Source organism: Mytilus californianus, unplaced genomic scaffold, assembly GCF_021869535.1.
Source record: "Mytilus californianus isolate M0D057914Y unplaced genomic scaffold, xbMytCali1.0.p SCAF_22, whole genome shotgun sequence".
NCBI lineage: Eukaryota > Metazoa > Mollusca > Bivalvia > Mytilida > Mytilidae > Mytilus > Mytilus californianus.
Window position 1 is genome coordinate 8,432,063 of NW_026262671.1, and position 24,492 is coordinate 8,456,554.

The 24,492-nt window shown below is 32.7% G+C and overlaps 1 long non-coding RNA gene across 1 annotated transcript in view; it reads right to left on the reverse strand.

Moving 5' to 3' along the window:
* LOC127732227 (uncharacterized) overlaps nt 1–5,404 on the reverse strand; it is a 44,695-nt gene extending 39,291 nt beyond the window's left edge. The window contains exon 1 of the long non-coding RNA XR_007996140.1: nt 5,170–5,404. This is a non-coding gene — a long non-coding RNA (uncharacterized LOC127732227). The remainder of the gene's footprint in view (nt 1–5,169) is intronic.
* Between the last annotated feature and the right edge of the window lie 19,088 nt (nt 5,405–24,492).

The following is a 24,492-nucleotide window of genomic DNA, read 5'->3' on the forward strand; positions in this document are numbered from 1 at the left end:
AGCCAATGTGGAATAAACAAACACATATCAATACGCACAGTAAACTCAGTTCAAAAGAAGTCCGAATCCGATGTCAGAATAGGTAACAAAAGAAACTAAGCAAGATGAAAATAATCAACATAAATCAACAAAGGACTACTAGCAGTTACTGACATGCCAGCTCGAGACTTCAATTAAACTGATTGAAAGATTATGTCTTCATCATATGAAAATCAAGTACAATGATCCCTCCCGTTAGAGGTTTAGTATCATACCATCATAAAATATACGAGAACCATGCCAACGCTTTATTCTGGCTATTCCTACATAATAAATTTTATAGGTAAAATATTAAGAAATTCATGTTGGAGTTCCCATAATTATTTTGTCAACAAAAAGATTAAGTTGAATTAAGCCGGATTATGTTGTAACAACAATTGACAAATTAATCAAGGTAAAAACAGGTAAAACTAGTGGAAATGAAAGAGAATGGAAACGTTTTATATACTAGTATGACAATACTTTTTATTTTTTATTTTAAAGCATATAGTTTTAGCACAACTTCTATCAAATTGAATACACAGTAGCATAAAATTATCATTAAGACACAGCATTAAATTTTAGTACAAATGTAGCTTTTAATTGTTAAACATACAGAGAATTCACAAAGTCTTAGTCAATGTGCAAGAGATGAGAACAACTGGTTTTAGAATGAACTTTTTCATACAATCATGTATTTTTATAAGGATGTTCGCTACTTTGCTTCTAAATAATAAGCTCTTTAAAAGACTGTTATAAATTGAAAGTATATGAATAAAGGAACTAAAAAAAGCTGAAAAAATTGAAGGGTCCCTGTGCTGGTTTTCGAGATATAAGCCATTAAAAATTTGGCTGGGAGTGATTTTCTCTAGATTTTTCATACATTTAACACTGGCACTTTTCTTTCTTTCTAAAACTATGAAAAATTAACAAGGATTTTATAAGATTTTCAAACATAGCTTTTTAAATTATATGTAACAGAATTATAAAAAGAAAAGTAGGGGTTAACGGGCAAAATATTAATTGGCATTACATGAATAAAACAAAAGATTTCCGAGTATCTGACAAAAACTCAAACAAGAGAAGCCAACATCCTTAACTTTGATGATATTGTAAACCATTTATTGAGAAAAATGTAGACAGGTATATATTTTGGAACGTGGAAGTAGTAATTGTCAACGAGATAGCAACCAAACGGCAAAAAAGACTTTTTAAAGGTCAAAACCATTATACATGTACGTCTTTACAGTATAATTTTTAAATAACCAACATTTTCAAATATCCCAGATTTGTGTTCGTCTAAATCAATATCTTTTATTTTTATTGTGTCGATACTCGTGCTGATAGCCAAAATATCTTATTATCACACTTCGTTTGTTGATTACTTTTGTTGCCTAGATTACATGTATGTAGAATAAATTAGTAATATGGAAAAACAGATAAATTTTTTTTAGAATGAATTTAAAATTTGATAAATGCAGGGATTTAAGGCAGTTGATAACATAAGCTTCGCGCTTTCATCTTCAACGAAAGTGACAATTTGATATAGAAAAAATCAAAATGAAACAAAAACAAATGACTTGCGTTTAAAATTTTTACATTCAAATACGTACTATTTAAAAATCAACGACTAGATATACATGTACCTAGTAGAAAGCTAAACAATACCAGGAAAATCCGCATCCATCTAATCGCAATACGACGTTAAAATAGTCTACACCGCCTTTATGTTGTATAAAAAAAACAAGATCAAAGGGTAGGAACGACCATTACGAGAGACAAAATATCATAAAAGCAGTTTTGATTGAACAGATACACCTACCACTTCTAGAATTTCAAAGAAAAAGGTATAATACGTGTTATGAGCAATTACCAATCGTATACTGTCCCATAAAACTTTATTAATTTAACGCCTCATATCTTTGTAATAGAATTAGAGTAATTTATTCCACACAAATTCTGCAGCAAAGTCAATTACAGATGAAATTAGTTACCAGGAGAAAAGGCTCGTTCCAAAATATCTTGCATGATAAATTTCGCTACGAACTAAGTCAAACCTTAAGGATGTTCGCTCCTCTTGTTTTTGAATTTTTGTCGGATATTCGGAATCCTCTGGTTTTATCCATGTAGTGCCAATAAATATGTTGCCTGCTGACCCCTACTTTTCTTTTCATAATTTGATTACATACAGTTTAAAATAGATATAAGAATATGTGGTAGGAGTGCCAATGAGACAACTCTCCATCCAAGTCAAAATTTATAAAAGTAAACCATTATAGGTCTAAGTACGGTCTTCAACACGAAGCCTTGGCTCACACCGAACAGCAAGCTATAAAGGGCCCCAAAAATTACTAATGTAAAACCATTCAAACGGGAAAACCAACAGTCTAATCTATATAAAATACGAGAAACGAGAAACACGTATGAACCACATCAACAAACGACAACTACTGAACATCAGATTCCTGACTTAGGACAGGTGCAAACAATTGCCGCGGGTTTAAGCGTTTTAATGGTACCAAAGCTTCACCCTTATCTGCAACAATAGTGTAACATCACAACATAAAAAGACACACTATAAAATATCAATTGAAATGGCTTAACTCAATCAAAAGACATATTAACACCAGTGAACATACACTGAACAAATAAATTTGATCTATGATACAATGTAAAAAACAAAATTAATAAACTAAGCGGGAAGAATAATAAAAGTAACATGTTATACCGCTGTGAAATGTTAAACAATTTAAGAAAAACAATATGCTTGAACAAAAATATCAGCCATTTGCAATTACTTTAAACACAGGTAAATGATAATTTTTTTGATAGGTATACGTGTACAGTTCAAATGGAGAAAGGAAATATATTTACAAAATAAATAATTTTGATTTTCATAGTACGAAGAAGTGAAAATTTATAGTAATACCAAACACTTATCAATGCTAGTATATAGACCAGATATAACCCTGAATAACATTAAATAGCAAAAAAGCATTACAATTAATATCAACAGGTCAAATATACAAGAAAGTACGATTTGAGAGTACTCGCAGTTACAGACAGCTAGTTAAAAGCCAAAAACAAATAAAAAGCCATATTTGAAAATCTTATAAAATCCTTGTTATTTTTTCATAGTTTCTGAAAGGAAAAAGGTGCCAATGTTAAATGTATGAAAAATCTAGAGAGATTATTTCCCGCAAACTTTTCAATTGTTTATATCTCGAAAACAAGGTCTTTACTTTTGATGCAACATGTTGGTATGTTAGTTTTTATTTGGATGAAAAAAGGATGAGATAATACCATAGGAAATTTATAAAAACACAAGTCAAATAAAAAAATGAATTGTAGTGGTAACAAAAGAAAAACAACGAATAGAAAAACAACAGTACACTTAAAACGGCACAGCAAATTAAAGATCGAGCAACACAAACCCACCAAATTAAAACTGGAGGTGAAATTGGGAGCTCAGAAAGGTAAACAGTATCTTTCCGGCTTGTGGCACTCGTCCTTTCACTCTTTGCAGGTACATATTCGATGATTGGTCGCATTAAGTAATGTCACCATCGAGAAACAGTGAAAGGGATTGCAATTACGGTAAGTGGGTCAAACATATATCCATGGTAATCGCGACGAAGTCAGATATTCCATAATGATCAACGAAATCAAAATGACAGTCATAATGTTTTCGTAGGAATGACGTCACCATTAAATGTTTAAGTATATAATCATATTATCTTGAATTAAAAGACCTGGTAATTGTGTATTTATATTCCCCATGCAGCGGCGTAAAATTATCCAACACTAGAACACACCCGCGACATCGCGGGTCCGTGACTTAATTAAAGTACCGACGCCTTATTTTTAGCATTTTTTAGTATTCGTAGTGTCATCTGACAAAGTCATGCTGATAATAAGGTGCAAAGTTTTCTCTGCTTTAAAATTCTTTCTGTTTGAGCCCGTTCTGGTTCCCTACAAAACCGGAAACTACATGTGACATATACTATTGGTATCGGTATCTGATTTGACCCAGAACTTGTTAATTATTGGTAATTTTAATTATGTGGAAAATAAAAGGTCCAGGAATGGTGTAATTTTTATCAATAGTTAAATATAAAGTTGAATTCTTTGATCCGTCGTTTTTACGTCATGCCTGCTAACAAATTGGACCAATAGTATTGATTACTTTTACAGCGGATACTGACCGTTTCAAGTTATAGACTTACTCTCATTCGGTACGCTGAAAACATAATGTTCGGAAAGCGAAAACTTAAAACGGCTTCATTTGATTTTGAGTTTCAAAAACATCTTGGCCTGTACAGCAAAAAGAGTCTAAAATTAAATTACACAATGCATAAAACGAAAATTAATTCAAAATGTGTAAGTGTTCTTGGATCGTGACATAACAAATCACTGGCTACTAGGCGGTTAGTACCTTCGGAGACCCACACTATAAAAATAAGAAAATGTGTTATGATTGCAAACTCTCCACCAGAGACCAAATGATGTAAAAGTTAACAACTATACATTTTTTGGTCACCGTACGGCCTTCAACAATGTGCAAAACCTATACAGCATTGTAAAGCTATGAAAGGACCCAAAATGACAATTGTAAAACAAGTCAAACGATAAATCTAATGACCTGGTTTATGTAAAAAACAAAAATAAAATTTAAAAAAAAAACAAGTATGATATACAGCAACAAACGACAACCACTGCATTACAGGCTCCTGACTTTGGACAGACACATACAGAATGTGGCCGGGTTAATCACGTTCCACCTGTAGCATACCGACCCCGTGTTAAGAATAAAACTATGTAGTGAACAGTTTGACTGAAAGTTTTTAAACCTGAGATATAGTCAAGGGACGTTTACGAAATCAACACATATTTTTTTATAAGCTGAATATTAATTAAAAAAAGAACTGGTACCGTTATTGCTGTTCAATAATTTCACGAAGATTGGAATATAAATAATTTATTTTCCTGTGTCATGATTACAATTATATCTTTTTAATAAGCTGAATATTTACTAAATATGATACATGCATTGCTGTTCCTCATCTTCATGCAGATTGGGATATAACTAATTTAAAGATGCCAAATTTAAGAGTAAACACATACTTTTTGTGACATAGATGAAAAACTTACCTCAGTGATAATCCGAAAAAGGGTAACAAAATGATAATAAGTTCCATCGTATATCTTTGCACAAATAAAAAGTCCTATATTTAAACTGTAATTAATTATTCATGATAAATCTACTATTATCCTACTACAACAGACAGCTCTCTTCTATAGAGGCGAGAAAAGTGATCATTCTCTGCTGAATCGTAGTGTCGTAACGATAGGCGCAATCATCATACATTAGCAGTTAGATTTATACTATTTGGCATGCTACACGAGGCCAATGAATTTATCTCGTCGATTTATCTGCATTTATATATTTAACTGTCTACTTATACTTAACAAGTGTGTTGATATTCGTTTATATTTCATATACAAAACTCTAGTGTCGGATGAAGAAATTAAGACGTAATATTTGTTTAATGTGAGATGCTTAAGGACCATCAAACCGTGTGGTATTCTTTCTTGTTTCTTTTTACAATTGCAAATTTTCTTTATTATTAAATTTACTTAGTCTTGTACTTGATATTAATTTAACGCCTGAATTAGATGGCTCTAAATTGAACTTGTTTGACATATTTGCAATTGGACGTTAAGCAACGACCAATCAATCAATCAATAAATCATTCAGTCTCTCTATTAAGGAAATGATAAAGCTCGAAATAAATTGTTTATTTTTGTTGAGACCAGAGTTGTTGTTTTTTCGTTTATTGTTTTGTCATCAATCAAGCCGTTCTTTTATTTTAATTGTTTCTCATTTTGTCATATCACACGAGAATTTTGAGGGGTTCATGTTGCGCGGTCGTATGTTTTTTATGTTATGTTTTCAAGACTTTCATTTGTTTTTTCGTATTTTTATCTTATTTTGCAATGTCGTAGTAAGTTTGTCCCGAATAATGAATTCAGACAAGTATCCCTTTGGTATCGACTGCCTCTGTTGTTCTTTTAAAGCTGATTAATACGTATGTGAACACTTTTGCTAATTGCTGAAGGCCGTACGGTGACCTGTAGGTGATTGAGTCCGCTTAATTTGTACTATGTTGACAATCATGTACCATGTCTCCTAAGCATAATGCAAAGTGGTGTGTTGTCCCTTTGGCAATCATACCACATCTCCTTAATATTCTAAATTGGTCCTTGTTTGTAAAATTTCATCACAAAAAGCTAAATCTAAAACGTGTAATAAAGTGATTTTAAAATGAATTTACATTAAGTAATATTGGCATTTAATCAAGATCTTAACAATTATATAACAACTTCGCATATGTTGAAAAGTCATTTAGTACTTTGTCACTTATAAATAAATAAATGCTGAAAAACAAACTCAGCAGAATACAAGCAGGTCAGTGATGAACTCAACTCTCCTGAGTACAGATAAGCATATTCAGCATGGTACATGTATCAGCAGGTCAGTAATGAACTCAACTCTCCTGAGTACAGACAAACGTATTCAGCATGCACCTGTGACATATTGAACCATGCTTTTTCTCGGCTACTTGTGAAATCATTTCATCAAGGGAAATTAATTGGTTATATAATCAGTTCATTTAGCTGTGCATCACATTGAAATATCATGATAATTGCAATTTTTCTGGCAAAATATTGAAATAAATTATTGCTGGTGGTATCATTGTGCAACTGACGAGCAGACGGCTGTTATAATTATTACATCACCGCGTTTCATGTATGCTATGTAAGAGATTTCGGTAAATCATTTAGAGATTATTGAACCTACCTTTAAACTAAAACAAAACTCATCAAAGATATCAGGATTATAATTTAGTACGCCAGACGCCGCGTTTCGTCTTCAAAAGACTCATCAGTTACGCTCGAATGAAAACAAAATTAAGGACAAAATAAAGAACGTATTTGAAGACCATTCAGGGCCTAGAATTCCGGAAGGTTTTGCCGAATACAGCTAAGGCAATCTGTTTCTGGGGTAGAAAGTCCTCAATATTTCGAACAATTTAAAAAAAAAAGTTTAACTTTCATGTGATAAGGGTAAACATTCAATTTAAACAAAGCAGAGAAAAAATAAAAAGAAAAGTCCTGAAAAATTGTTTCGTAGATTTGTTTATAATATATCCCATATTAGACGTTCGACTAGTACATTTGACTTGTAATCAACCGAATAATGACAACAGCAATAATGCGAAGCAGTCCGTAATCTTTATAATTACCATTAACCTACCAGTAATCACTATAAATATTGACTTGTGTTGCAAATATAATTGTAAGAGTTATTTTCATGTGACTTTGATTGATTATAATATAATTGACCTACGTCACAATATGCATTTAGTCAATTATAGAACTTCATATTCACATTCAACTATTCTAAAGAAGCTTGGTCTAGATATAAACTTATAACATACATGTATGACTTTGGATTCAGTTTCCATTTTAAACGCATTCATTTTTATTTAACTTTTTTACATTGTTAGATGTCCATTTTTAACGTATTCATGTAGATGCTTCATTCATTGATGGTATAAACAGCTAATAGAAAAAAATATAATAAAATAAGTTAAAAGAACATATCAGGTAACCAACCGAAAAAGAAAATGAATTTTCCTAAGGTCAGATGACCCTACTTTCAAAGAGAGGTGAAAGATACCAAAGGGACATTGAACGTATATATCGAAAACAAACTGACAACGCTATTACAGTTGAGTGACTTTAAGCATCAAATTAAATTTTTAATGCACCCACCTAACACACGGCTAAATTATATATCATTCTAAATCTAAACATCTGTACTTTCTGTTTTGTTCGGTCGTTAAAAAAAAATCGTACGGTGCAATTTGCGTCAAATTAAGATCAACATTCAAGGACGAACAAGTGCAAAAATTCCAAGATGTCATCTTTAGTGCATATTCTGTCTGCTTTATAATAAAATCATGTATAACCCGCTGCAATTGTTTGCACCGCACCTGTCTTATGTCAGGAATCTGATGTTCAGTAGTTGTCGTTTGTTGTTGTGGTTCATAAGTGTTTCTCGTATCTCGTTTTTTATATAGATTAGACCGTTGGTTTTCCCGTTTGAATGGTTTTACACTAGTAAGTTTTGGGGCCCTCTATAGCTTGCTTTGCGGTGTGAGCCAAAGCTCCGTGTTGAATATAAAAAAGAAGATGTGGTATGATTGCAAATGAGACAACTCTCTACAACAGACCAAATGACACAGAAATTAACAACTATAGGTCACCGTACGGCCTTCAACAATGAAGACCGTACTTTGACCTATAATGGTTTACTTTTATAAACTGTGACTTGGATGGAGTGTTGTCTCATTGGCGCTCATACCACATCTTCTTATATCTATGTAAACAGTTTATTTTTTTTTACAGAGAGATTGACAGTCACTTATTAAGCGCCTTATTGAATATTCAAAGCATGTTTTGATAGACAGCACATTTTTCCTGAAATTCGAGTAAAATGAGTAAAAACAAAATTATTCTTTTGTAATGCAACAGCTAATCACCAAAAACTAAATAAAACCCTATAATTAGTGCTCAAGAAGTTTTTGACAGCATCAATTTCTTTAAATAATGCTTACTTCTAATCAAACAGCAAATCATAACAACTCATACAGTTGCCCATAATACCGCCATCTGCCGAAACACAGATTTTTAGCACTTCTTCCGTTTAAACATTGTATGTAGTCAATTTAAGATTGAAAAAATAGAATTCGTAAAAATGCTGAAACATTTAAAGGAAAAAAAAATCGTATGCGGGCACTATGCTGTTGCTTGTAATTAAGTGAGCGAAACTTCGATATTTCAATGTGCATTGTAACTGCCAGACTGAAATAAAAAATCTTTCGCCTTTTCTTATTGTTTGATTTGTAATTTCATTATAAACATTGAAATAGTTAAAAATACTTTTTACTTATACAATGTCAACCATGAAAAAGTATTAGAAATATAGAACACATAGATAAAAAAATCAATCAATGAAAAGTAAAATTGCAAAGAACTCACTTATACAAATTAGAAAACTTGTCTTATTGGCTGCTTAAACTGCATTGTTCATTGTTTAAGTAGATATAAGAAGATGTGGTATGAGTGCCAACGAGACGACTCTCCATCCAAGTACGGACTTCAACACGGAGCCTTGGCTCACACGGAACAGCAAGCTATAAAGGGCCCCAACATGAATAGTGTAAAACCATTCAAACAGGAAAACCAACGGTCTAATCTATATAAAAAAACGAGAAACACTAATGAACCACATCAACAAACGACAACCATACATCTAAATATTATCATATACTATCATATACATATGCTCTTTGGTCGGGTTGTTGTCGCTTTGACGCATTCCCCGTTTCCATTTCTCTTTGACTTATTCCCCGTTTTCATTCTCAATTTTAGGCATTGTAATGATCTGTTTGGTCTATTCTGAGGAAGAAACCTTATGATAATATGTAATTTTCAAGTATCAAGACATGTTGTAGTTGCATTGACTTTGAATTCATTCTTTATCTTACCGTTTTTAATTCTCTGTTGATGAACTTAGAAATCTTTAAGAAACTGATGTCCCAACTCCCTTTAACATAGTTGACCTCAACTATGTTTTTATGCCATTGCTCCTCAAGTTTCCAGTAGTTATTCACCCTTTGCTTTCGTAACTTTGAGCGTTCCCGATTAAGGTAAGATCAAGAAACAACACTTCGAACGCACCAAATTGAAAAAAAAAATATTAACTAGCATTAACTCTAGTTACAACTGGACTTCCTGAATAGCTTGAATGACTCGTATCTTTATTCATATGAGGCTGACTTCATACAAGAGCTTCTTACGAAGAAAGAAAACACTCTTTCATTATTTTGCAGCTCCTCTTTCCACTATATAGATAATGTCCTCTCACGGAATACTACAAAGTTTGTTGACTATGTTAACCGCATATAGCCCATCGAACTTGAAAAAGGATACAATAGATACAGTTTAGTCTACTCCATATCTTACATATCGAAATTGACAACGAGGGTCAGTAGCGAACAAAATATTTCCAAAAAAGAGTTGATTTCAGCTTCCCAATTTAGCACTTTCCATTTCTATATAATTATGTAGCAACATTTCATCAGCACCTGCTTATGGAGTATACATTTCCCAAGTTGATACGATATTCCAGAGCTTGCATTGTTTTTCATGGTTTCTTGATAGAGGGAAGCCACTAAACTAGAGTTCAAATAATAAAGCTGAAATCATCCCTTTGAAAATGTCATGAATGCCATTACGAGTTGGTTGACCTTTATGGAATATCTGATTCACAGATGACGACGGATTTGTTCCATTTGTTGTAATCTTTGCTTCGAATGTGACCTACAGAATTAGACTTATCAACGGGTTAGTCCTTAAATGTGCCACACGACTGGTGCCACATTAGGAGCAAGGTCTACTTACCCTTCCAGAGCCCATGAGTTTACCCCAAGTTTTTAGTGAGGTCTGTGTTACTCAGTTTTTGGTTTTATATGTTGTGTTTTGCATACTGTTGTTTGTCTTTTGGTCGTATTTTAGTTTGTTGCCACGTCTTTGTCTGTTTTTTTCAACTTATGAGTTTGAATGTCCCTTTTATATCTTTAGCCTCTCCCTTAGTAATAAAAGTTTTAAAAATTGTGGTTGATTCTATCATGATTACGAATTGCTTATATATCCCCGTGAACAGATTAACTTATTTTCGCTGATATCTTTTATTGTGTTTAGTCCTCTTTAATTTACTGTGAGGTGATTTTTTTTTTGCTCAAGTTTTTGGTGGGGTTCGTGTTGTTCAGTCTTTAGTTTTCTATGTTGTGTTTTGTGTATTATTGTTTGTAAGTTGATCTTTTTCTTTTTTCCTCTTATAGTTAATGTGATACTATATATGCCCTTGAATTTTTACTAGATAACATTTTTGTTCGCTTTGGAGATTCCGTATATCGTCAGGTTATCGGAATTCCAATGGGGACTAACTGTGCACCACTTATTGCGGACCTTTTTTTGTATTGCTATGAGTTACAATTTATGACAAAAATCAGCAAAGACCCATCGAAACAACATCTGATACACAAATTTAATAATACTTTTAGATATTTGGATGATATTTTGGCTCTCAATAATGACGACTTCAGTATGTATACTAAAGAAATTTATCCTGTTGAACTTACTTTAAATAAAGCTAATACTAACAATGACCACTGCCCTTTCCTCGATCTTGATATCTATATCATTAATGGAAAGCTTAATACTAAAATATATGATAAAAGAGATGATTTTTCATTTCCGATCGTTAATTATCCATTTTTAGATGGTGACGTTCCCTTGTCACCATCTTACGGTGTTTATATATCTCAACTTGTACGATTCGCTCGTGTATGTAACAATGTTTTAGATTTTAACGAGAAAAATTTATGTATTACTGAAAAATTATTACACCAGGGTTTTCGATATCACAAACTAGTCAAAACATTTACTAAATTTTATCATCGGTATAAGGACATCATTCGTAAATATAGCTCAACATGCAGACTTCTTATACGTTCAGGTATTTCACATCCAATTTTTTATGGAAATATTCTTTATAAAGCACAAAAATGTCAGTATTCACCTCTGAAGCTAACAAAAATAGACTTATTAAGAAGGGATATAGTTACGATACTGTTGTCAGGTCATTAAAGATTGCATATTTTGGCGTTAATATTGATTCACTTATAGGGTCTTGGCATCGGCACCAAAACACATTTATTTAAAAACCAGTTGTTGGCATGACACGGGTTATGTTCTTCTCATATATGTTATGATGCTATGATACTAAACCCCTAACGGGAAGGATTGTGCCTGATATTCATATGATGAAGATATAATCTTTCAATCAGTTTAATTGAAGTCTGGAGCTGGCATGTCAGTTAACTGCTAGTAGTCTGTTGTTATTTATGTATTATTGTCATTTTGTTTATTTTCTTTGGTTACATATTCTGACATCAGACTCGGACTTCTCTTGAACTGAATGTTAATGTGCGTATTGTTATGCGTTTACTTTTCTACATTGGCTAGAGGTATAGGGGGAGGGTTGAGATCTCATAAACATGTTTAACCCCGCCGCATTTTTGCGCCTGTCCCAAGTCAGGAGCCTCTAGCCTTTGTTAGTCTTGTATTATTTTTAATTTTAGTTTCTTGTGTACAATTTGGAGTTTAGTATGGCGTTCATTATCACTGAACTAGTATATATATTTGTTTAGGGGCCACCTGAAGGACGCCTCCGGGTGCGGGAATTTCTCGCTGCATTGAAGACCTGTTGGTGACCTTCTGCTGTTGTCTGTTCTATGGTCGGGTTGTTGTCTCTTTGACACATTCCCCATTTCCATTCTCAATTTATTCCCTCTGTTTTGGATTGTGACCCGGATTTGTTTTCGCTTCATCGATTTATGACTATTGAACAGCTGTATACTACTGTTGCCTTTATTTAGCCGTGGCGCTGTCAGTTTATTTTCGACTTATGAGTTTGAATGTCCCTTTGGTATCTTTTGCCTCTCGTTTGGAGATTTTCCCCTCTGCAACTAATTGTCTTTAAAGTAAAATGATGCCAAGGGAACAATCTCATACCATGAATCAAAGAAACTAAGATAACACCATGACCAAAATAAATGATAATAAAAAAAAAAAAAAACAGCAGTCCACAAAACAAAACACCGAAATTTAAAAACATGCACTTACTAAAGCCGTAAATGATTGTATGTGGTCAGAAAGGATACCCAACCTTTCATTTAATAACGAAACTACTTATAATTTCGTTACATACACAATTACCTGGATTTGTGTTAAAAAGCATAATATGGTGAAATCACTCAAAACTAACATGCCTAACATGTTTTTAAACAAAAACAACATCATTATTTCTGGTTCGGTTTTATCACACAAAAGACAACCAAGAGTTTCCGAATGCTGGTTACTTATTTCAATGTTGCAATCGATTTAGTCGCAAAGTCATGTTTGCATCTCAACATGACTTTTCAAAAGCTTAATAAGTTCGACTTCGAAAAAAAAACCAACATATTTCTACCTCAATTATATTTCTTTTCGAACTTTAAATATCCATTCTTTTATCATGGAAAAGTATGATATTGACAATAAGCGATGTATTATCTAAATATAGAAAAGCAAAATGATCGCTCTTCGCAGATGGCAGTTTTTTTTTGGGGGGGTGGGGGGGGGGGAGGGCGGGGGGGAGGGGGCTGCAATCAATTCAATAGAACAATAGAAGGCTGTTCCAAAAACATTGTATATTAAATGCATCTAAAAATCATGAAAACAATATTTCTTGACCTAAAAACCATAGTTACATTCATTTGATTTGTGAGCATATATCGATCCATCAAGATAAATTTTGCTTTTAGAGCATTTTTCTCATTTTTGTAGAATTTGTTAAATATTGCAATTTTCGGGAAATACTGCGCATCTAACCGTTTAATTTTTGTTTGATTTGGAATTACTGTATCCTGTTCTATAAGGTTCATATGCTCTTTTAAAAAATGTTATCGTAAAAGAACTAGAAAACGGCATTTTGTTTAATTATCGCAAAATTTTTGAATGCTTATTCTTGACCTTTGACCTTGATTTAATGAAAAGTGCACTGTACGATTTTTTTACGACCAAGCAAAACAGAACGTACAGATAATTAGCTTTCGAATAATATATAATACAACCTTGTGTCAGGTGGCTGCATTAAAGAATTTTTGAAAAATGTCACTCGCCTATTATAGCATAAAAACGACCAAAGGACAAACAACAGAGTACAAAACACAAGACTGAGCAATTCGAAGTCATTTGCTGTTCGTCAAGAAGACTATGACCCAGTGTTAATTATACCGACGAACTTTGAAAACGCAACACTATAGAGTATTCTTTTTAATTCTTAATTCATTTTCATATATGTTATTCTCGTAAACTAAATGTATAAACATAAATTTCATTCATTACTTCATTGTTTAAAAACTGTTTGCAGTTCGAAAATAGAACTGTTTAATGTTCAAATCAGGTGGTATGCACTGAAAATCTGGTTTTCCCCTTATCAATGGATGTATTACCGTCGATTTGAATGACTGCCTGTAAACAACGCCTAAATGATTGAAAATTCAATGAAAATTGGTTAATTTCCATTGCTTTTTTGGACAGGAAATATAGAGCGCATGCATCGACAAAACGTTTGTTATGACATTTTACATATCTGATTTGAATATTTAGTTTGTCGACGCATGCGCTCTAAGATTCGTGGACCTTAATTTGGTTGAAACTCAGTCGATTTTGTCAAGAACAGAATTTTCGTGGAAAATCAAAATGAGTTGCATATGTGACGTCACTAATAGAACACAAGTACGTTCATTTTCAAAAAAAGACATATGTCCTATCAAGTCATTGTGTTAGCTATGCCTCGTTGTGATATTGGTCAATAAATCCTAATTTGAAAATTTTAGCTGGAAATAGTGACCATTTTTAAATTAGGGCTTTATCGAACCTACTCATTTCATTGGCGTGGCGTTGTCACAACCTATTGATATGGTCATAGGGGGGTCGTCAACAAATCCCGTCTACCCGTATCGTTGTTATTAGGACGGTGAGAGGAGTTTCTGACGTGAAATTGTGTACCAATATCACGTTTAAGTACTCCTGCCTGCAATACATGTATGGCCTGCTATGCAAAATGGGTGCTTTGCTCATTGCTGAAGGTCATAAGCTGACTAACAGTTGTTAACGTTATGTCATTTTGTCACTTGTGGCAAGATGTCTGATTGGAAACCATACCACATTTTCTTATGTCTATATTTACTTATACATTTTTAGAAAATTATTAAATAGTGTCAAGGAAGCGACCAATCTCATTTTGCACTAATATTAACATTGACTAAAGATTCCTTTATTAATGATTGCCATAGTGAAAACTGAATATCCAAAATTATTATATCCTGCAGTCCGATTTTAATTTTTGACGAAGGAAAATAATTTGTATTTGTATTATCGGGCGCAGGACTTTCGCGATTTTTTTTTACCTGTAATACTAGACTGATAAATATGTCTTAAATCTGGTCGATGTAGGTATCAAGTCAGGGGACAGCACTCGTCAGTCTACCTGTAACACGAAAGAACATTTGCGCTGTAAACATGGATGCTGGAGCTTTATATTTGATACATGTGTTTTTATAATTATCCGCGCTGTTTATCTGTAATATTGGCGACTGTTCATGAGCTAATTCAACTTTTGTTAAATGTTTTTTGTGTTTAGAGTCTTTTTTGTTGTGGGATATTATTATACTGCAACCGAATCTTGTGACCACAGCAATTTTTCACCAACGACTAATTATTTAGAAGTGTTATTTTCAGTGCAAATTCCCCCAAAAATATGTTAGTTCTGCACCGTTTGCAGCTGAATAGGGGGTTATATATGTTGATGGAAATGAAAGCATTCTTTGATAAATTTATCATTTTATAATCCTCACTTTCTGTAGCAGACGGTGTATAGTGATGGGGTTGTCCGTCTGTTTCTACCGTCCCATTTGTGTATCCGCACCCGAACTGCTTGACAGCATTTTGTAAAAACATTACAAATTCTTTCTCGCATGATTTACATTTAATTTGCAATTCCTATTTCAGTTCTACATTCCAAATGACTTTTTTTTTGGCTTACCCATGTTATGGCCTGGACATATCCGCACATTATGGTAAACAATTGTATTAACTTCTCCCCTTAAACTCTTTGAATTTGAAACTTTCTTAGAATCTTCACCTAAAATCGTCATTTCGCACCCCTTATTTGATTATAGACCCGAATTAAGTTTAGAAGTTGAAGTTTTTGTAGAAATGTTTGGAATGTGCCAATGAGTTATGTGAGAGTACACATTTTGAATATAGAGAACCTCCTAATCATATTTCTAGAATTTAATGAAACTTTCTCAGAATCTCGGCCATACAAAGAATTTGTGCAATTCCTTTTGATTCATCCAAATAAATTTTAGGGTTTCCTAACCAAATAATAAACTCTACCCTTGTTTTGGACGGGGCCAACATTTTCCGAGCATTGCTCGCAGTGCCTCTTATTTCATTAGTTTTCATGAATGTTAATTAGAATAATATCGGTTGTTTTTTTAATCTTTGTCCAATTTTTATGATAGATTGCTATAATCATTCGTGTAAATGTTTTGCATTTCGCGAATCAAAAACTTAAAGTCAAAGAAATTAGAATGATGCACTATTTGCTGAAAACCATTTTAGAATAACATATTTTTGACAAAATGAATGATTTTATCTGCAAAAAATGCATTAAAATATAATTGATATTCGTTTATTTTCTTTGTCAAGAGGCGTTTATAGGCACACTTGCGTAACCGACAATATTGTGTTTGCTGGGCGGATTGAATAAATGTATGCCGAATGATAGCATAACTCTTCGTAACTTCTCTAATGAAAGCAGCAGACATGTCTTCGAGGCTCACCGCGCCTCATTGGCAGACGGACAAGATTGTGATTTTTGAATCATTCTGAATGGAAAATTTGTATTGCAATTACTATAGTTTGTAAGATTTACAATCATTTAGTACAGTGATGGTTTAAACAAATTTCTCAGATTTATGCTCTTTCCAAAAATATCTTCGATAGATCAACACCGACAATTATAGATGGCACAAAATCAAACTTTTCAAAGGTTAACCGCCTATTATAACGCACAAAAGTAGCTTAAATGAGGTTTAAAATGGATTAAACTCATTAATCCTCAGACGTTTTATTATGTTTGTTCATCATTGAGTCGCATTTTCTGTAAAAATGCTTTTTGCAAATAAAACAAAAAACTTGCAACAAGAACATCATGAGTAATGGCATCACATAGTTTTCGCGAGGTGTCGAGGTAGATAGCTAGGACAGATAGATTAGTTTTTATATACAGAGGCGAGACAAATAAGCGAGGTGTATTGTGACCATTAAATTGCCCAGAAAGTCCAGGGTAGCGCTCTGGTAGGGGTTCCAAAGGAACGAAAGTCCCCAGAAGCTCCTGATATTACATTATATGAATATTTACAGTTTTTTTTTCTTTATACCCGCTCTCTCTCTGAGTAAAAACCCCACTGAAAATATAGTTTAAGGTCACTACAATTAATTTCGTCAAAAATTTGAATTCTTAGAACTTTGTTTTTTTTTTTGGTAAAATCATTCTCTGAAGAAGAAAACGAAACTTTTCGATAAAATTTGATATTTAGTGAAAAATAAAAAAAAACAAAAACAAAAAAAAACACTTTTATTCTGATAATATTCACACAAAAGAGCACTTGATGATAACTTACAAAATATGGTGACTTAATGTTGCTCTTTAGTAATATTCATTTAACTATCTCCCTACCTTCAGAGGTTACTTCCCCTTACTAAACACTTACAGAAATGTTGATTTGTGTAGAAATCTCTAAATCTAGTGTATTATCGTGTCTTTCTGTACCCTATCTTAAAGAATAAGATAATATGTTTAAGTATTCGTATCTAAGTAGTGATATTAATTCTTTCTTTCGTTCGTCTTCAGATTCGGAGATTAAGAGAAAAATAAAATATTGCGCGTATACTAAATGTCGCATGTACAGTTAAACCTTGCAAAGAGGGAAACTATATATATCCGAAATTCACTCTCCTTACTCGAGTAAGTTGCTACGTTGATCTTCACCTATGACGCGTAGAGGTTTAAAAATGTAGCCTTTTTTTTAAACTGACACGTTCAATCTGATGAAATACAAAACGATGTATATATATAATATATAGATATGAAATATTTAGCCCTACGATTTGTCCCAAACTAGATTCATACATGTTAAGTTTGTATTTATGTGAAGAAAAACTCCAACAGTGCCTGCACAAGGAGTAAGCATATCCAAGATTCCGGCTCTTTCTTGTTCTTTTTTGATTTTCTTAAAAGATTGTTGCTACTTCAAGTCCAATGTAGAAGTTTGTGTATATGTAGGGGTTTGGTTTGCTCAGTTTTCTGTGTGGTGTTATGTAGACTGTTATTTGTCATTTTTCTTTTCGGTCAAGATATTGTCCGTTTTTCGACCTGTGATTATTTTCTTGGTCTGTTAGTATCTTCTGCCTCCAATAATCATTAATAGACTGGTTCCCCGTCCTTTATCTGTTGAGGGTGACTCGGACATGTCAGATACTCGTGTGTTGCAAGGAATAGAACCAGTGTATGATCATAAGTACTTCTTTCCATACAAAAACTGATGACGCTCCAGAATGTTAATGACGTATACAGCTACAGTGAAAGCGTTTAAAATCGTAAAGTATGAAGGATTATAACACTGCGTTTTTGTCTATGGTTATTTCTAATGTTGTAATCTCTAAGCATTAATGATGTGATTTCTGTTATCTATCATGGGGAGCACAACTGTTCTGTTTTTATACAGTATTGTAATTCACAGTTGCTATATCGAGATGATCTTGTATACGATAGGTTATCATGGTTTTGTGTTATCATTTATACGTCTTAGATGCTTCTTTATTTTTTGTTGTTAGGCCATGGATGTTTTGTTCATTGTTTTGCGTAAATTCACTTAAATACAGTTTTTGGAAATATAATTCAGAAGATTGGGAAAACAAAATCAAAATAAGAAGATGTGGGATGATTTCAAATAAGAATATTCACCTGAGACCATATGACGTAGAAGTAAGTAATTATAGGTCACCATACTGCCTTCAACAATGAGGAAAACATCAAGCTATTAATGGCCCCGGCATGACAGATGTAAAACAATTCAAACGAGAAAACTAACGACCTGATTTATATACAAAACAATAAATGAAAAACAAATATGATATACAGCAACAAAGGACAACTGCTGAATTATAGGCTCCTAACTTGGGACAGGCACATACACTGTGATGTGGTAAAACATACACTGTGATATGGTTAAACATGTTTGTTGGCGCCCAACCCTTCCCTAATCTGGGACAGTGGTGCAACAGCACAACATAAGAACTAACTATAAAAATCAGTTGAAAGGGCTTCACTAATACGATCGATTCAAAGCATAACAACTAACAAAAACACAAAAGACTCAAAGTACAGATTTGAGATTACTCGCAGTTACTGAAAGCGTGTTAAGGTGTCAGACCACCAATTCACCCACTCCAATTTAGAACGTGTTTAAAAGTAGCCCTTCCCTGACAAAAACTAGTGCTTTTTATGTCATTGTTTACTTAACCTAATCAACAAAGGAGTAGGTCCGGTAAGACCCCTTTTTGGCCCCAAAATATAGCAGTTTTACAAAATCGTTAAAATGTAAACTTTTAGCTATTTATTGGAAAGAAGAATACTTCTGTTACATAAATATGGGCTGTTTTTGACAATACAATGCGCATGTATCGGGTACTAGCATCATTAAGTCATGCTAAATTACTGAAATCTTCACAATTTTAGAATTTGAGTTAATTTTTAGACGGTTTTCGTCTTAAATGGAAGTGGCCGCATTCGTGTTCATTCTTAATATTAAAATGTAAGTTGTATTTGATGATAATACATATCATATATAAAGGTCGAGGATGAACACGAATGCGGCCACTTTCATTTTTGACAAAAACCATCTGAAAAGTGACATATTATGGCACAATTGATAGATTTTTAATATTTAAGCCTGAATTTGAGCGTCTTTAGTGACTAAATCGGTCCAAATCTTTCAGATAAACTAATTGAATCTACTAAAGTAGACACTTGAGTGTTTAAAAAGTGTCCAAAATATTTCATCAGATGAACCTGAAATTTGAGGCCAAAATCGGCCCTTACCGGACCTTCTCCTTTGCAGACATGAAACTTTTGTTGAAAGAGAAGTATATGTAGACCATCCTACGCAAAAATCTACTTGTCCATGAGTTTGCATTAACATTTGAGGATTAATGCGCTTCATCATAAAACTTGTTTAAGATTTCCATAGGTTATTTTTAGCAGTACTTGTCTTCCGAATGTTAGTATATTCTTACAAGACTTTAAACATAGGTTGAAAATTGGCATGTAGAAAGATGGTACATGTACAATTCAGGATATACCTGGTTTCTTTGAAGTTAAACTTAAGGTAAAATATTTAGAAAGCTAGCTGTGAAATTTGCAAAATTTGGTTGAATAGATAGGGATTTTGAATTGGTGGTCTGACACCTTCAAAGCCAATAATAACTATTAAGAAAACACGTATCTAAGAATAAAATACCAATCCGTACATACCCAACATCCAATGATTTAAGACAAAGACGTCAGTAACAGTCAGAGAAAAAAACATCACCGTAGTCCGTAGCCTGGACTGAAAACTATATCGTGTACTTAAAAATTGAAAACGATGCTTGAAAAATTGTGTGCGGCCAAAGCGCTTTTTTGTATTTACATTATACGCTCAAACCTAAACATTTGCAAACCAAGCAGGTATGAATACTGCATTTAAAATAACAAAACAATAGTGCGTGCATGCACGTTTTATTGCGAATCTTTAGCTTTCTGCAAAAAGCCACCTAAATAATGTAATTCCAAAACATTATGAAGGAAAATCATTACTGAAATTATGAATGAAAATTGTACTGCTGCTAACATAAAACTAACATAAACATTTTTTTCGCATAAATAAAAATATCACAATAACTTTTGAAGTTACAGAATGTAATGAGCTTTATGACTAAAAGGACCCAAAACTAATAGCCAAATTCAACTAAAGTTAACTTTACCCTAGGGAAATCTAATCATAGTTTCTTAGAAGTTTCTTATTTTATCAAGGGAGAATTTAAATGAAATATGCTAAAATTTATGTTATTACCGAAGTACTTAACATGCACCAAGGCACACGGGCGAATTTAGTATAGCCAACATATGTTTATATCATTGTGTAATATTTAATATTGTATTGTCTATTCAAATATAAACAAATACAGTTGTAATTAAATAAATGATCTATAGAGCTGCATTTAGATAAAATAAATAAAATTTGTTTTTGAAAAGCAATTATGAAGAAATGTGTTTTCTTAGCACAAAATGTTGAGTCATTATAAAATAGAATGACGGTGATGTTCCTGATTCGTTGTGCCAAAGATACCAAATTTAGTGTTCCAAACACTCATTTTTGTTAGTGATTAGAAGTGTCTCTGAGTGATTCATCTGCTAACATAATATAAATACTTTTAAAGCCAAGAACAGAAACAACAGAGCAAATATTTACATTATATAGAACCCGGAGTTTACTTTTTTTTTCGTTTTTACGTTAATAAAGTTTATATTATCGTTTACTCATACTGATTTTATTATGCAACTTAAACTTGACGCCTTACATTATTTTGTTTTAAATTCTGAACAGTTTTCTTCTGGTTTTTTTTTAAGATTTTTATTAATTCTATAAGGCTAAACGAAGAGCGAGGAGGACCTCAAAATGAAACGTGACGTACACAGTAAAAAAAATAGTAAAACAAAAAAAACTAAAGCGTAAATATTTATTTTAACATTACCGTTCGCTAAACAAAGAAACATAATAACAGAGATTGTATTTGTAAACTAATAGTTAGTTCGACTGTATACTTAATTGTTATTTGTACAATAGTTGACTGATTGCAGTATACATTATGATATACATAATATATACATTGTACTCGGCTTGCTTGGATGACTCGAATGGAAATATCGGATGATGATACCAGTTGACATTCAAAGGCATTTCATTTATCTGAATGAATGCAGTAGACCAAAAAATTGAATTCTCTTTGCTAAAATGTTGTTATTACTTGAATAATGGCATTATGCAGGAGTCGAACTTGTGAAAGGAAACTTATTGGTATACTAAAATTCTTTGATCATCTCAGAAATTGAACTGAAAAAAAGTTTTTTTCTAAAGAACGCAGGGATTCAATCTTGAAAAAATATACAGTACATGTATTTTATGAATAACAATCGCGTTGAACATACTGTTACTATAATAAAAGGATTTCAGTAGTCAATTGCTTCGACATAACTGTCGTCGTTTAGAATAACAGAAATATAGATTCCACCACTGCAACAAGTGTGTTACGATATTTCTCCACTCGAAACAGTTAAATTTTAATATTTAAAGCGCGAGGCTTGCCGAGCTTTTTGAATAATTTAAATTTAACTGTTGAGAGTGGAGAAATATCGTAATACACGAGTTATAGTGGTGGAATCTGTTTCTCTAATGATTTTTATCCTTCATTTTTAAAGATTTGCAGAAAGTTGAGTTCTTTATATATGACGTCATCAGGCATGGTCACCTTTTTTCATGACGTCACAATAGGAAATTCAGAAAAAGAACAAGAAAATTTGACGTCATAATTAAATTTCGACCAATCATTTGCCGAGAACAGTTATTTTACTAGTGAGGAGAACATTTTTTTTTCACAATCGGTTGGGAAATGTGAAAATAATGAAAAAATTAGAGAATGATGTTTTTTTTTACAGATGTAGGTACAACAATAATATAGGACATCATGAAAACTACCACAATTCTATGTTGGGGTCAAAATCATAAATGGCTATAAATTAAAAAGTTCATATCATAAGGACCATGTGAAACAAGTTTCAAATTGATCTCACTACAGCTTTATTATAAACTTCCACGACTACAAACTGTAACCTGATACGGGACGGACGAATATATTTTCTTCAAGATAGACACACAGACCTGGACACATTATACCCCATAAATATACAACGTAGGATATACAAAAAGTTGTTATTTATGATTTCAACATGCTTTCCAAATTTGCAATAACCTCCTTGCAAGTATCATCGAAAAACGTCAGCAAAAAAAAAATAATGAAAAAAAAAGAACCGAGAACAGAGAAGGTTAGCTTTTGCTAGATCGATAAATGCAGCAACCGATTGTATATATGTGTGAGGTCTGGTTACAAGCAGTCGGCGTCCACTTTTCCAGTGTATAAAAATATGGATAATAAATCAATCTGCCATAATTCCAAATGTTAACAAAAGATCGTGAAATTAGTACACAACAGTTCATCTGCAAATCCATTTGCTCTGAGTCATTTTTTAAGTAGAAAATAGTACCACCCAATATTTATCGTCTGATTGACATATTGCCGTTACAAAAAGATAAATATTATCTAAGATTATTTACGGCCTTCTTGATTAGTAATGCTGTGATACAGATTTACGGCCATCTTGATTAGCTGCGCTGTGATACATATTTGAAATACAGATAATCTGTAAAGACGTGATTGCACCAAACTTGTAACCGCAAATACTGCATATTCAATCGGTAATAGTAAATACGTTTATATCATCTTAAACATATGGTTACTGTGTGGGAAAAACTAAAATAAACGATCATAATTAAACAAAAATAAAAACGGACAGAGAGATATGTAACATTAAAAGTACGGACGAAAATTGCATATAATTATTATAAACAAATATAGTCCCTAGTGTGGACAGTGTGTTACTTGCCATTTTTTTTTATACCCCTTCCAAATTTATTTCTCCATGTTTTATGCCTCAAATAGCAAGTAGGGGGATGAAATTACACTGTAAAAAAATTTGGGTCATGAATTTTAAAGTAAAGTAGTGATTTGGTCCAGCTGAAAAAGGTTAAAAATTAGCACTTCGGAAGCTGTCAAAAGATTTCAAGACCCCCTTAACATAAAATTGTCCATATTTTGAGTTAGAGCCGATGAAGTTTTCTATAATTTTGATATAATTTGTCCCAAAAGTAGTACAACACACTGTGAAAATATTATTGAGAAAGCGCAGGTGGGATTTTTTTAATTTTCATTTATTGTCTAAAAGAAATGCACTACGAAATAACTGTGTACTCGGACCAATTATTTCATATCGGTTAAGAACTAGCTTCTCTTATTGCATAACAATAGACCACATGACATTCTTTATTCTTCAGTAGAAAATTCCATCGGTCTTTAACAGAAAAAAACGGATCAGAAAATCAGTCGTTAACGGACTTTTACATGTTAATGGCCAGTGGGGCGTGGTTTCTCTGTTTAGAGTTATGTCCCTTTAATAAAACGCAATCGAAGTTGTTGAATTGTTTACCATATGTTTTCGTTAATTATAAAATTTTAGAAAACTTTATTTTGTATTCATATACTGAAAAATTGCACTTAAATGAATGGCAGTGACTTATAGTTATCACTATGACTGGTCTTCACTCTTTCTTATAGAAATCGTACAATAACTCGAGTTTGCTTTGAACAATTTGAATTTATGAGAATTTTTAAAAACATGGTTCCTCAATAAAATTTAAAATAATAGTTATTGAAGAACTAGTCATTATCGTGATACATGGACTGCCCGTTGGACAGTGGTATTGACTACGACAGCGATAATGACCTCGC